Here is a 9,598-nt window from a genome sequence, read left to right as displayed (position 1 = left end):
CTAGTTATACACAATATAAATGTTTGACCCCGAACATCATTACTTTTCTACTAAACATGTCTGCAGCGTGGCCCATTAGCTCAGTTGGTTAGAGCGTTGTGCTAATAACGCGAAGGCCGTGGGTTCGATCCCCCCATGGGCCAGTGGTTCAATTTTGTCTTCGGATCACAATTTGTTACCGTGATCCTTATTGCGGCTTTTTATAGTTTATTTTTTCCTACTGTCCTAAACAATTCATATCAATATTTATGCAGATATGCCGATTCATGCTACCTTTTCTGTCTAGTTACACACAATATAAATGTTTGACCCCGAACATCATTACTTTTCTACTAAACATGTCTGCAGCGTGGCCCATTAGCTCAGTTGGTTAGAGCGTTGTGCTAATAACGCGAAGGCCGTGGGTTCGATCCCCCCATGGGCCAGTGGTTCAATTTTGTCTTCGGATCACAATTTGTTACCGTGATCCTTATTGCGGCTTTTTATAGTTTATTTTTTCCTACTGTCCTAAACAATTCATATCAATATTTATGCAGATATGCCGATTCATGCTAGCTTTTCTGTCTAGTTACACACAATATAAATGTTTGACCCCGAACATACTAAACATGTCTGCAGCGTGGCCCATTAGCTCAGTTGGTTAGAGCGTTGTGCTAATAACGCGAAGGCCGTGGGTTCGATCCCCCCATGGGCCAGTGGTTCAATTTTGTCTTCGGATCACAATTTGTTACCGTGATCCTTATTGCGGCTTTTTATAGTTTATTTTTTCCTACTGTCCTAAACAATTCATATCAATATTTATGCAGATATGCCGATTCATGCTAGCTTTTCTGTCTAGTTACACACAATATAAATGTTTGACCCCGAACATCATTACTTTTCTACTAAACATGTCTGCAGCGTGGCCCATTAGCTCAGTTGGTTAGAGCGTTGTGCTAATAACGCGAAGGCCGTGGGTTCGATCCCCCCATGGGCCAGTGGTTCAATTTTTTCATCGGATCACAATTTGTTACCGTGATCCTTATTGCGGCTTTTTATAGTTTATTTTTTCCTACTGTCCTAAACAATTCATATCAATATTTATGCAGATATGCCGATTCATACTAGCTTTTCTTTCTAGTTATACACAATATAAATGTTTGACCCCGAACATCATTACTTTTCTACTAAACATGTCTGCAGCGTGGCCCATTAGCTCAGTTGGTTAGAGCGTCGTGCTAATAACGCGAAGGTCGTGGGTTCGATCCCCCCATGGGCCAGTGGTTCAATTTTTTCTTTGGATCACAATTTGTTACCGTGATCCTTATTGCGGCTTTTTATAGTTTAATTTTTCCTACTGTCCTAAACAATTCATATCAATATTTATGCAGATATGCCGATTCATACTAGCTTTTCTGTCTAGTTATACACAATATAAATGTTTGACCCCGAACATCATTACTTTTCTACTAAATATGTCTGCAGCGTGGCCCATTAGCTCAGTTGGTTAGAGCGTCGTGCTAATAACGCGAAGGTCGTGGGTTCGATCCCCCCATGGGCCAGTGGTTCAATTTTATCTTCGGATCACAATTTGTTACCGTGATCCTTATTGCGGCTTTCTATAGTTTATTTTCTCCTACTGTCCTAAACAATTTATATCAATATTTATGCAGATATGCCGATTCATACTAGCTTTTCTGTCTAGTTATACACAATATAAATGTTTGACCCCGAACATCATTACTTTTCTACTAAACATGTCTACAGCGTGGCCCATTAGCTCAGTTGGTTAGAACGTCGTGCTAATAACGCGAAGGTCGTGGGTTCGATCCCCCCATGGGCCAGTGGTTCAATTTTGTCTTCGGATCACAATTTGTTACCGTGATCCTTATTATTGCTTTTTATAGTTTATTTTTTCCTACTGTCCTAAACAATTCATATCAATATTTATGCAGATATGCCGATTCATACTAGCTTTTCTGTCTAGTTATACACAATATAAATGTTTGACCCCGAACATCATTACTTTTTTACTAAACATGTCTGCAGCGTGGCCCATTAGCTCAGTTGGTTAGAGCGTCGTGCTAATAACGCGAAGGTCGTGGGTTCGATCCCCCCATGGGCCAGTGGTTCAATTTTTTCTTCGGATCACAATTTGTTACCGTGATCCTTATTGCGGCTTTTTATAGTTTATTTTTTCCTACTGTCCTAAACAATTCATATCAATATTTATGCAGATATGCCGATTCATACTAGCTTTTCTGTCTAGTTATACACAATATAAATGTTTGACCCCGAACATCATTACTTTTCTACTAAACATGTCTGCAGCGTGGCCCACTAGCTCAGTTGGTTAGAGCGTCGTGCTAATAACGCGAAGGTCGTGGGTTCGATCCCCCCATGGGCCAGTGGTTCAATTTTTTCTTCGGATCACAATTTGTTACCGTGATCCTTATTGCGGCTTTTTATAGTTTAATTTTTCCTACTGTCCTAAACAATTCATATCAATATTTATGCAGATATGCCGATTCATACTAGCTTTTCTGTCTAGTTATACACAATATAAATGTTTGACCCCGAACATCATTACTTTTCTACTAAACATGTCTGCAGCGTGGCCCACTAGCTCAGTTGGTTAGAGCGTCGTGCTAATAACGCGAAGGTCGTGGGTTCGATCCCCCCATGGGCCAGTGGTTCAATTTTTTCTTCGGATCACAATTTGTTACCGTGATCCTTATTGCGGCTTTTTATAGTTTAATTTTTCCTACTGTCCTAAACAATTCATATCAATATTTATGCAGATATGCCGATTCATACTAGCTTTTCTGTCTAGTTATACACAATATAAATGTTTGACCCCGAACATCATTACTTTTCTACTAAACATGTCTGCAGCGTGGCCCACTAGCTCAGTTGGTTAGAGCGTCGTGCTAATAACGCGAAGGTCGTGGGTTCGATCCCCCCATGGGCCAGTGGTTCAATTTTTTCTTCGGATCACAATTTGTTACCGTGATCCTTATTGCGGCTTTTTATAGTTTATTTTTTCCTACTGTCCTAAACAATTCATATCAATATTTATGCAGATATGCCGATTCATACTAGCTTTTCTGTCTAGTTATACACAATATAAATGTTTGACCCCGAACATCATTACTTTTCTACTAAACATGTCTGCAGCGTGGCCCACTAGCTCAGTTGGTTAGAGCGTCGTGCTAATAACGCGAAGGTCGTGGGTTCGATCCCCCCATGGGCCAGTGGTTCAATTTTTTCTTCGGATCACAATTTGTTACAGTGATCCTTATTGCGGCTTTTTATAGTTTATTATTTCCTACTGTCCTAAACAATTCATATCAATATTTATGCAGATATGCCGATTCATACTAGCTTTTCTGTCTAGTTATACACAATATAAATGTTTGACCCCGAACATCATTACTTTTCTACTAAACATGTCTACAGCGTGGCCCACTAGCTCAGTTGGTTAGAGCGTCGTGCTAATAACGCGAAGGTCGTGGGTTCGATCCCCCCATGGGCCAGTGGTTCAATTTTTTCTTCGGATCACAATTTGTTACCGTGATCCTTATTGCGGCTTTTTATAGTTTATTTTTTCCTACTGTCCTAAACAATTCATATCAATATTTATGCAGATATGCCGATTCATACTAGCTTTGCTGTCTAGTTATACACAATATAAATGTTTGACCCCGAACATCATTACTTTTCTACTAAACATGTCTGCAGCGTGGCCCACTAGCTCAGTTGGTTAGAGCGTCGTGCTAATAACGCGAAGGTCGTGGGTTCGATCCCCCCATGGGCCAGTGGTTCAATTTTTTCTTCGGATCACAATTTGTTACCGTGATCCTTATTGCGGCTTTTTATAGTTTATTTTTTCCTACTGTCCTAAACAATTCATATCAATATTTATGCAGATATGCCGATTCATACTAGCTTTTCTGTCTAGTTATACACAATATAAATGTTTGACCCCGAACATCATTACTTTTCTACTAAACATGTCTGCAGCGTGGCCCACTAGCTCAGTTGGTTAGAGCGTCGTGCTAATAACGCGAAGGTCGTGGGTTCGATCCCCCCATGGGCCAGTGGTTCAATTTTTTCTTCGGATAACAATTTGTTACCGTGATCCTTATTGCGGCTTTTTATAGTTTAATTTTTCCTACTGTCCTAAACAATTCATATCAATATTTATGCAGATATGCCGATTCATACGAGCTTTTCTGTCTAGTTATAGACAATATAAATGTTTGACCCCGAACATCATTACTTTTCTACTAAACATGTCTGCAGCGTGGCCCACTAGCTCAGTTGGTTAGAGCGTCGTGCTAATAACGCGAAGGTCGTGGGTTCGATCCCCCCATGGGCCAGTGGTTCAATTTTTTCTTCGGATCACAATTTGTTACCGTGATCCTTATTGCGGCTTTTTATAGTTTAATTTTTCCTACTGTCCTAAACAATTCATATCAATATTTATGCAGATATGCCGATTCATACTAGCTTTTCTGTCTAGTTATACACAATATAAATGTTTGACCCCGAACATCATTACTTTTCTACTAAACATTTCTGCAGCGGGGCCCACTAGCTCAGTTGGTTAGAGCGTCGTGCTAATAACGCGAAGGTCGTGGGTTCGATCCCCCCTTGGGCCAGTGGTTCAATTTTTTCTTCGGATCACAATTTGTTACCGTGATCCTTATTGCGGCTTTTTATAGTTTAATTTTTCCTACTGTCCTAAACAATTCATATCAATATTTATGCAGATATGCCGATTCATACTAGCTTTTCTGTCTAGTTATACACAATATAAATGTTTGACCCCGAACATCATTACTTTTCTACTAAACATGTCTGCAGCGTGGCCCACTAGCTCAGTTGGTTAGAGCGTCGTGCTAATAACGCGAAGGTCGTGGGTTCGATCCCCCCATGGGCCAGTGGTTCAATTTTTTCTTCGGATCACAATTTGTTACCGTGATCCTTATTGCGGCTTTTTATAGTTTAATTTTTCCTACTGTCCTAAACAATTCATATCAATATTTATGCAGATATGCCGATTCATACTAGCTTTTCTGTCTAGTTATACACAATATAAATGTTTGACCCCGAACATCATTACTTTTCTACTAAACATGTCTGCAGCGTGGCCCACTAGCTCAGTTGGTTAGAGCGTCGTGCTAATAACGCGAAGGTCGTGGGTTCGATCCCCCCATGGGCCAGTGGTTCAATTTTTTCTTCGGATCACAATTTGTTACCGTGATCCTTATTGCGGCTTTTTATAGTTTATTTTTTCCTACTGTCCTAAACAATTCATATCAATATTTATGCAGATATGCCGATTCATACTAGCTTTTCTGTCTAGTTATACACAATATAAATGTTTGACCCCGAACATCATTACTTTTCTACTAAATATGTCTGCAGCGTGGCCCATTAGCTCAGTTGGTTAGAGCGTCGTGCTAATAACGCGAAGGTCGTGGGTTCGATCCCCCCATGGGCCAGTGGTTCAATTTTATCTTCGGATCACAATTTGTTACCGTGATCCTTATTGCGGCTTTTTATAGTTTAATTTTTCCTACTGTCCTAAACAATTCATATCAATATTTATGCAGATATGCCGATTCATACTAGCTTTTCTGTCTAGTTATACACAATATAAATGTTTGACCCCGAACATCATTACTTTTCTACTAAACATGTCTGCAGCGTGGCCCACTAGCTCAGTTGGTTAGAGCGTCGTGCTAATAACGCGAAGGTCGTGGGTTCGATCCCCCCATGGGCCAGTGGTTCAATTTTTTCTTCGGATCACAATTTGTTACAGTGATCCTTATTGCGGCTTTTTATAGTTTATTTTTTCCTACTGTCCTAAACAATTCATATCAATATTTATGCAGATATGCCGATTCATACTAGCTTTTCTTTCTAGTTATACACAATATAAATGTTTGACCCCGAACATCATTACTTTTCTACTAAACATGTCTGCAGCGTGGCCCATTAGCTCAGTTGGTTAGAGCGTCGTGCTAATAACGCGAAGGTCGTGGGTTCGATCCCCCCATGGGCCAGTGGTTCAATTTTTTCTTTGGATCACAATTTGTTACCGTGATCCTTATTGCGGCTTTTTATAGTTTAATTTTTCCTACTGTCCTAAACAATTCATATCAATATTTATGCAGATATGCCGATTCATACTAGCTTTTCTGTCTAGTTATACACAATATAAATGTTTGACCCCGAACATCATTACTTTTCTACTAAACATGTCTGCAGCGTGGCCCATTAGCTCAGTTGGTTAGAGCGTCGTGCTAATAACGCGAAGGTCGTGGGTTCGATCCCCCCATTGGCCAGTGGTTCAATTTTTTCTTCGGATCACAATTTGTTACCTTGATCCTTATTGCGGCTTTTTATAGTTTATTTTTTCCTACTGTCCTAAACAATTCATATCAATATTTATGCAGATATGCCGATTCATACTAGCTTTTCTGTCTAGTTATACACAATATAAATGTTTGACCCCGAACATCATTACTTTTCTACTAAATATGTCTGCAGCGTGGCCCATTAGCTCAGTTGGTTAGAGCGTCGTGCTAATAACGCGAAGGTCGTGGGTTCAATCCCCCCATGGGCCAGTGGTTCAATTTTATCTTCGGATCACAATTTGTTACCGTGATCCTTATTGCGGCTTTCTATAGTTTATTTTTTCCTACTGTCCTAAACAATTTATATCAATATTTATGCAGATATGCCGATTCATACTAGCTTTTCTGTCTAGTTATACACAATATAAATGTTTGACCCCGAACATCATTACTTTTCTACTAAACATGTCTACAGCGTGGCCCATTAGCTCTGTTGGTTAGAACGTCGTGCTAATAACGCGAAGGTCGTGGGTTCGATCCCCCCATGGGCCAGTGGTTCAATTTTGTCTTCGGATCACAATTTGTTACCGTGATCCTTATTATTGCTTTTTATAGTTTATTTTTTCCTACTGTCCTAAACAATTCATATCAATATTTATGCAGATATGCCGATTCATACTAGCTTTTCTGTCTAGTTATACACAATATAAATGTTTGACCCCGAACATCATTACTTTTTTACTAAACATGTCTGCAGCGTGGCCCATTAGCTCAGTTGGTTAGAGCGTCGTGCTAATAACGCGAAGGTCGTGGGTTCGATCCCCCCATGGGCCAGTGGTTCAATTTTTTCTTCGGATCACAATTTGTTACCGTGATCCTTATTGCGGCTTTTTATAGTTTATTTTTTCCTACTGTCCTAAACAATTCATATCAATATTTATGCAGATATGCCGATTCATACTAGCTTTTCTGTCTAGTTATACACAATATAAATGTTTGACCCCGAACATCATTACTTTTCTACTAAACATGTCTGCAGCGTGGCCCACTAGCTCAGTTGGTTAGAGCGTCGTGCTAATAACGCGAAGGTCGTGGGTTCGATCCCCCCATGGGCCAGTGGTTCAATTTTTTCTTCGGATCACAATTTGTTACCGTGATCCTTATTGCGGCTTTTTGTAGTTTAATTTTTCCTACTGTCCTAAACAATTCATATCAATATTTATGCAGATATGCCGATTCATACTAGCTTTTCTGTCTAGTTATACACAATATAAATGTTTGACCCCGAACATCATTACTTTTCTACTAAACATGTCTGCAGCGTGGCCCACTAGCTCAGTTGGTTAAAGCGTCGTGCTAATAACGCGAAGGTCATGGGTTCGATCCCCCCATGGGCCAGTGGTTCAATTTTTTCTTCGGATCACACTTTGTTACCGTGATCCTTATTGCGGCTTTTTATAGTTTAATTTTTCCTACTGTCCTAAACAATTCATATCAATATTTATGCAGATATGCCGATTCATACTAGCTTTTCTGTCTAGTTATACACAATATAAATGTTTGACCCCGAACATCATTACTTTTCTACTAAACATGTCAGCAGCGTGGCCCACTAGCTCAGTTGGTTAGAGCGTCGTGCTAATAACGCGAAGGTCGTGGGTTCGATCCCCCCATGGGCCAGTGGTTCAATTTTTTCTTCGGATCACAATTTGTTACCGTGATCCTTATTGCGGCTTTTTATAGTTTATTTTTTCCTACTGTCCTAAACAATTCATATCAATATTTATGCAGATATGCCGATTCATACTAGCTTTTCTGTCTAGTTATACACAATATAAATGTTTGACCCCGAACATCATTACTTTTCTACTAAACATGTCTGCAGCGTGGCCCACTAGCTCAGTTGGTTAGAGCGTCGTGCTAATAACGCGAAGGTCGTGGGTTCGATCCCCCCATGGGCCAGTGGTTCAATTTTTTCTTCGGATCACAATTTGTTACAGTGATCCTTATTGCGGCTTTTTATAGTTTATTATTTCCTACTGTCCTAAACAATTCATATCAATATTTATGCAGATATGCCGATTCATACTAGCTTTTCTGTCTAGTTATACACAATATAAATGTTTGACCCCGAACATCATTACTTTTCTACTAAACATGTCTACAGCGTGGCCCACTAGCTCAGTTGGTTAGAGCGTCGTGCTAATAACGCGAAGGTCGTGGGTTCGATCCCCCCATGGGCCAGTGGTTCAATTTTTTCTTCGGATCACAATTTGTTACCGTGATCCTTATTGCGGCTTTTTATAGTTTATTTTTTCCTACTGTCCTAAACAATTCATATCAATATTTATGCAGATATGCCGATTCATACTAGCTTTTCTGTCTAGTTATACACAATATAAATGTTTGACCCCGAACATCATTACTTTTCTACTAAACATGTCTGCAGCGTGGCCCACTAGCTCAGTTGGTTAGAGCGTCGTGCTAATAACGCGAAGGTCGTGGGTTCGATCCCCCCATGGGCCAGTGGTTCAATTTTTTCTTCGGATCACAATTTGTTACCGTGATCCTTATTGCGGCTTTTTATAGTTTATTTTTTCCTACTGTCCTAAACAATTCATATCAATATTTATGCAGATATGCCGATTCATACTAGCTTTTCTGTCTAGTTATACACAATATAAATGTTTGACCCCGAACATCATTACTTTTCTACTAAACATGTCTGCAGCGTGGCCCACTAGCTCAGTTGGTTAGAGCGTCGTGCTAATAACGCGAAGGTCGTGGGTTCGATCCCCCCATGGGCCAGTGGTTCAATTTTTTCTTCGGATCACAATTTGTTACCGTGATCCTTATTGCGGCTTTTTATAGTTTAATTTTTCCTACTGTCCTAAACAATTCATATCAATATTTATGCAGATATGCCGATTCATACGAGCTTTTCTGTCTAGTTATAGACAATATAAATGTTTGACCCCGAACATCATTACTTTTCTACTAAACATGTCAGCAGCGTGGCCCACTAGCTCAGTTGGTTAGAGCGTCGTGCTAATAACGCGAAGGTCGTGGGTTCGATCCCCCCATGGGCCAGTGGTTCAATTTTTTCTTCGGATCACAATTTGTTACCGTGATCCTTATTGCGGCTTTTTATAGTTTAATTTTTCCTACTGTCCTAAACAATTCATATCAATATTTATGCAGATATGCCGATTCATACTAGCTTTTCTGTCTAGTTATACACAATATAAATG

At 39.8% G+C, this 9,598-nt stretch overlaps 29 non-coding genes across 29 annotated transcripts; all 29 read left to right on the top strand.

Moving 5' to 3' along the window:
- The first annotated feature begins 69 nt into the window (after window positions 1-69).
- Window positions 70-143, top strand: TRNAI-AAU (transfer RNA isoleucine (anticodon AAU)). The gene has a single exon. It is a non-coding gene; the product is annotated as a tRNA-Ile (tRNA).
- A 208-nt stretch (window positions 144-351) lies between these two features.
- Window positions 352-425, top strand: TRNAI-AAU (transfer RNA isoleucine (anticodon AAU)). The gene has a single exon. It is a non-coding gene; the product is annotated as a tRNA-Ile (tRNA).
- Window positions 426-621: 196 nt separating this feature from the next.
- Window positions 622-695, top strand: TRNAI-AAU (transfer RNA isoleucine (anticodon AAU)). Its single transcript has one exon. It is a non-coding gene; the product is annotated as a tRNA-Ile (tRNA).
- A 208-nt stretch (window positions 696-903) lies between these two features.
- On the top strand, window positions 904-977 carry TRNAI-AAU (transfer RNA isoleucine (anticodon AAU)). The gene has a single exon. It is a non-coding gene; the product is annotated as a tRNA-Ile (tRNA).
- Window positions 978-1,185: 208 nt separating this feature from the next.
- On the top strand, window positions 1,186-1,259 carry TRNAI-AAU (transfer RNA isoleucine (anticodon AAU)). Its single transcript has one exon. It is a non-coding gene; the product is annotated as a tRNA-Ile (tRNA).
- A 208-nt stretch (window positions 1,260-1,467) lies between these two features.
- TRNAI-AAU (transfer RNA isoleucine (anticodon AAU)) lies at window positions 1,468-1,541 on the top strand. Its single transcript has one exon. It is a non-coding gene; the product is annotated as a tRNA-Ile (tRNA).
- Window positions 1,542-2,031: 490 nt separating this feature from the next.
- Window positions 2,032-2,105, top strand: TRNAI-AAU (transfer RNA isoleucine (anticodon AAU)). The gene has a single exon. It is a non-coding gene; the product is annotated as a tRNA-Ile (tRNA).
- Window positions 2,106-2,313: 208 nt separating this feature from the next.
- On the top strand, window positions 2,314-2,387 carry TRNAI-AAU (transfer RNA isoleucine (anticodon AAU)). Its single transcript has one exon. It is a non-coding gene; the product is annotated as a tRNA-Ile (tRNA).
- Window positions 2,388-2,595: 208 nt separating this feature from the next.
- On the top strand, window positions 2,596-2,669 carry TRNAI-AAU (transfer RNA isoleucine (anticodon AAU)). The gene has a single exon. It is a non-coding gene; the product is annotated as a tRNA-Ile (tRNA).
- Window positions 2,670-2,877: 208 nt separating this feature from the next.
- On the top strand, window positions 2,878-2,951 carry TRNAI-AAU (transfer RNA isoleucine (anticodon AAU)). Its single transcript has one exon. It is a non-coding gene; the product is annotated as a tRNA-Ile (tRNA).
- Window positions 2,952-3,159: 208 nt separating this feature from the next.
- TRNAI-AAU (transfer RNA isoleucine (anticodon AAU)) lies at window positions 3,160-3,233 on the top strand. The gene has a single exon. It is a non-coding gene; the product is annotated as a tRNA-Ile (tRNA).
- A 208-nt stretch (window positions 3,234-3,441) lies between these two features.
- Window positions 3,442-3,515, top strand: TRNAI-AAU (transfer RNA isoleucine (anticodon AAU)). The gene has a single exon. It is a non-coding gene; the product is annotated as a tRNA-Ile (tRNA).
- Window positions 3,516-3,723: 208 nt separating this feature from the next.
- Window positions 3,724-3,797, top strand: TRNAI-AAU (transfer RNA isoleucine (anticodon AAU)). Its single transcript has one exon. It is a non-coding gene; the product is annotated as a tRNA-Ile (tRNA).
- Window positions 3,798-4,005: 208 nt separating this feature from the next.
- On the top strand, window positions 4,006-4,079 carry TRNAI-AAU (transfer RNA isoleucine (anticodon AAU)). The gene has a single exon. It is a non-coding gene; the product is annotated as a tRNA-Ile (tRNA).
- A 208-nt stretch (window positions 4,080-4,287) lies between these two features.
- On the top strand, window positions 4,288-4,361 carry TRNAI-AAU (transfer RNA isoleucine (anticodon AAU)). Its single transcript has one exon. It is a non-coding gene; the product is annotated as a tRNA-Ile (tRNA).
- A 490-nt stretch (window positions 4,362-4,851) lies between these two features.
- On the top strand, window positions 4,852-4,925 carry TRNAI-AAU (transfer RNA isoleucine (anticodon AAU)). The gene has a single exon. It is a non-coding gene; the product is annotated as a tRNA-Ile (tRNA).
- A 208-nt stretch (window positions 4,926-5,133) lies between these two features.
- Window positions 5,134-5,207, top strand: TRNAI-AAU (transfer RNA isoleucine (anticodon AAU)). The gene has a single exon. It is a non-coding gene; the product is annotated as a tRNA-Ile (tRNA).
- A 208-nt stretch (window positions 5,208-5,415) lies between these two features.
- Window positions 5,416-5,489, top strand: TRNAI-AAU (transfer RNA isoleucine (anticodon AAU)). The gene has a single exon. It is a non-coding gene; the product is annotated as a tRNA-Ile (tRNA).
- A 208-nt stretch (window positions 5,490-5,697) lies between these two features.
- Window positions 5,698-5,771, top strand: TRNAI-AAU (transfer RNA isoleucine (anticodon AAU)). Its single transcript has one exon. It is a non-coding gene; the product is annotated as a tRNA-Ile (tRNA).
- A 208-nt stretch (window positions 5,772-5,979) lies between these two features.
- Window positions 5,980-6,053, top strand: TRNAI-AAU (transfer RNA isoleucine (anticodon AAU)). The gene has a single exon. It is a non-coding gene; the product is annotated as a tRNA-Ile (tRNA).
- Window positions 6,054-6,543: 490 nt separating this feature from the next.
- On the top strand, window positions 6,544-6,617 carry TRNAI-AAU (transfer RNA isoleucine (anticodon AAU)). The gene has a single exon. It is a non-coding gene; the product is annotated as a tRNA-Ile (tRNA).
- Window positions 6,618-7,107: 490 nt separating this feature from the next.
- TRNAI-AAU (transfer RNA isoleucine (anticodon AAU)) lies at window positions 7,108-7,181 on the top strand. The gene has a single exon. It is a non-coding gene; the product is annotated as a tRNA-Ile (tRNA).
- Window positions 7,182-7,389: 208 nt separating this feature from the next.
- On the top strand, window positions 7,390-7,463 carry TRNAI-AAU (transfer RNA isoleucine (anticodon AAU)). The gene has a single exon. It is a non-coding gene; the product is annotated as a tRNA-Ile (tRNA).
- Window positions 7,464-7,953: 490 nt separating this feature from the next.
- On the top strand, window positions 7,954-8,027 carry TRNAI-AAU (transfer RNA isoleucine (anticodon AAU)). Its single transcript has one exon. It is a non-coding gene; the product is annotated as a tRNA-Ile (tRNA).
- Window positions 8,028-8,235: 208 nt separating this feature from the next.
- TRNAI-AAU (transfer RNA isoleucine (anticodon AAU)) lies at window positions 8,236-8,309 on the top strand. Its single transcript has one exon. It is a non-coding gene; the product is annotated as a tRNA-Ile (tRNA).
- Window positions 8,310-8,517: 208 nt separating this feature from the next.
- TRNAI-AAU (transfer RNA isoleucine (anticodon AAU)) lies at window positions 8,518-8,591 on the top strand. The gene has a single exon. It is a non-coding gene; the product is annotated as a tRNA-Ile (tRNA).
- Window positions 8,592-8,799: 208 nt separating this feature from the next.
- TRNAI-AAU (transfer RNA isoleucine (anticodon AAU)) lies at window positions 8,800-8,873 on the top strand. Its single transcript has one exon. It is a non-coding gene; the product is annotated as a tRNA-Ile (tRNA).
- Window positions 8,874-9,081: 208 nt separating this feature from the next.
- TRNAI-AAU (transfer RNA isoleucine (anticodon AAU)) lies at window positions 9,082-9,155 on the top strand. Its single transcript has one exon. It is a non-coding gene; the product is annotated as a tRNA-Ile (tRNA).
- A 208-nt stretch (window positions 9,156-9,363) lies between these two features.
- TRNAI-AAU (transfer RNA isoleucine (anticodon AAU)) lies at window positions 9,364-9,437 on the top strand. Its single transcript has one exon. It is a non-coding gene; the product is annotated as a tRNA-Ile (tRNA).
- Window positions 9,438-9,598: the final 161 nt, after the last annotated feature.

This window comes from Parasteatoda tepidariorum, chromosome 4 (genome assembly GCF_982258835.1).
Source record: "Parasteatoda tepidariorum strain Cologne lab strain chromosome 4, Ptep-v5.0, whole genome shotgun sequence".
In the NCBI taxonomy this organism is placed as follows: domain Eukaryota; kingdom Metazoa; phylum Arthropoda; class Arachnida; order Araneae; family Theridiidae; genus Parasteatoda; species Parasteatoda tepidariorum.
This window is presented reverse-complemented; position numbering and strand designations above follow the sequence as displayed.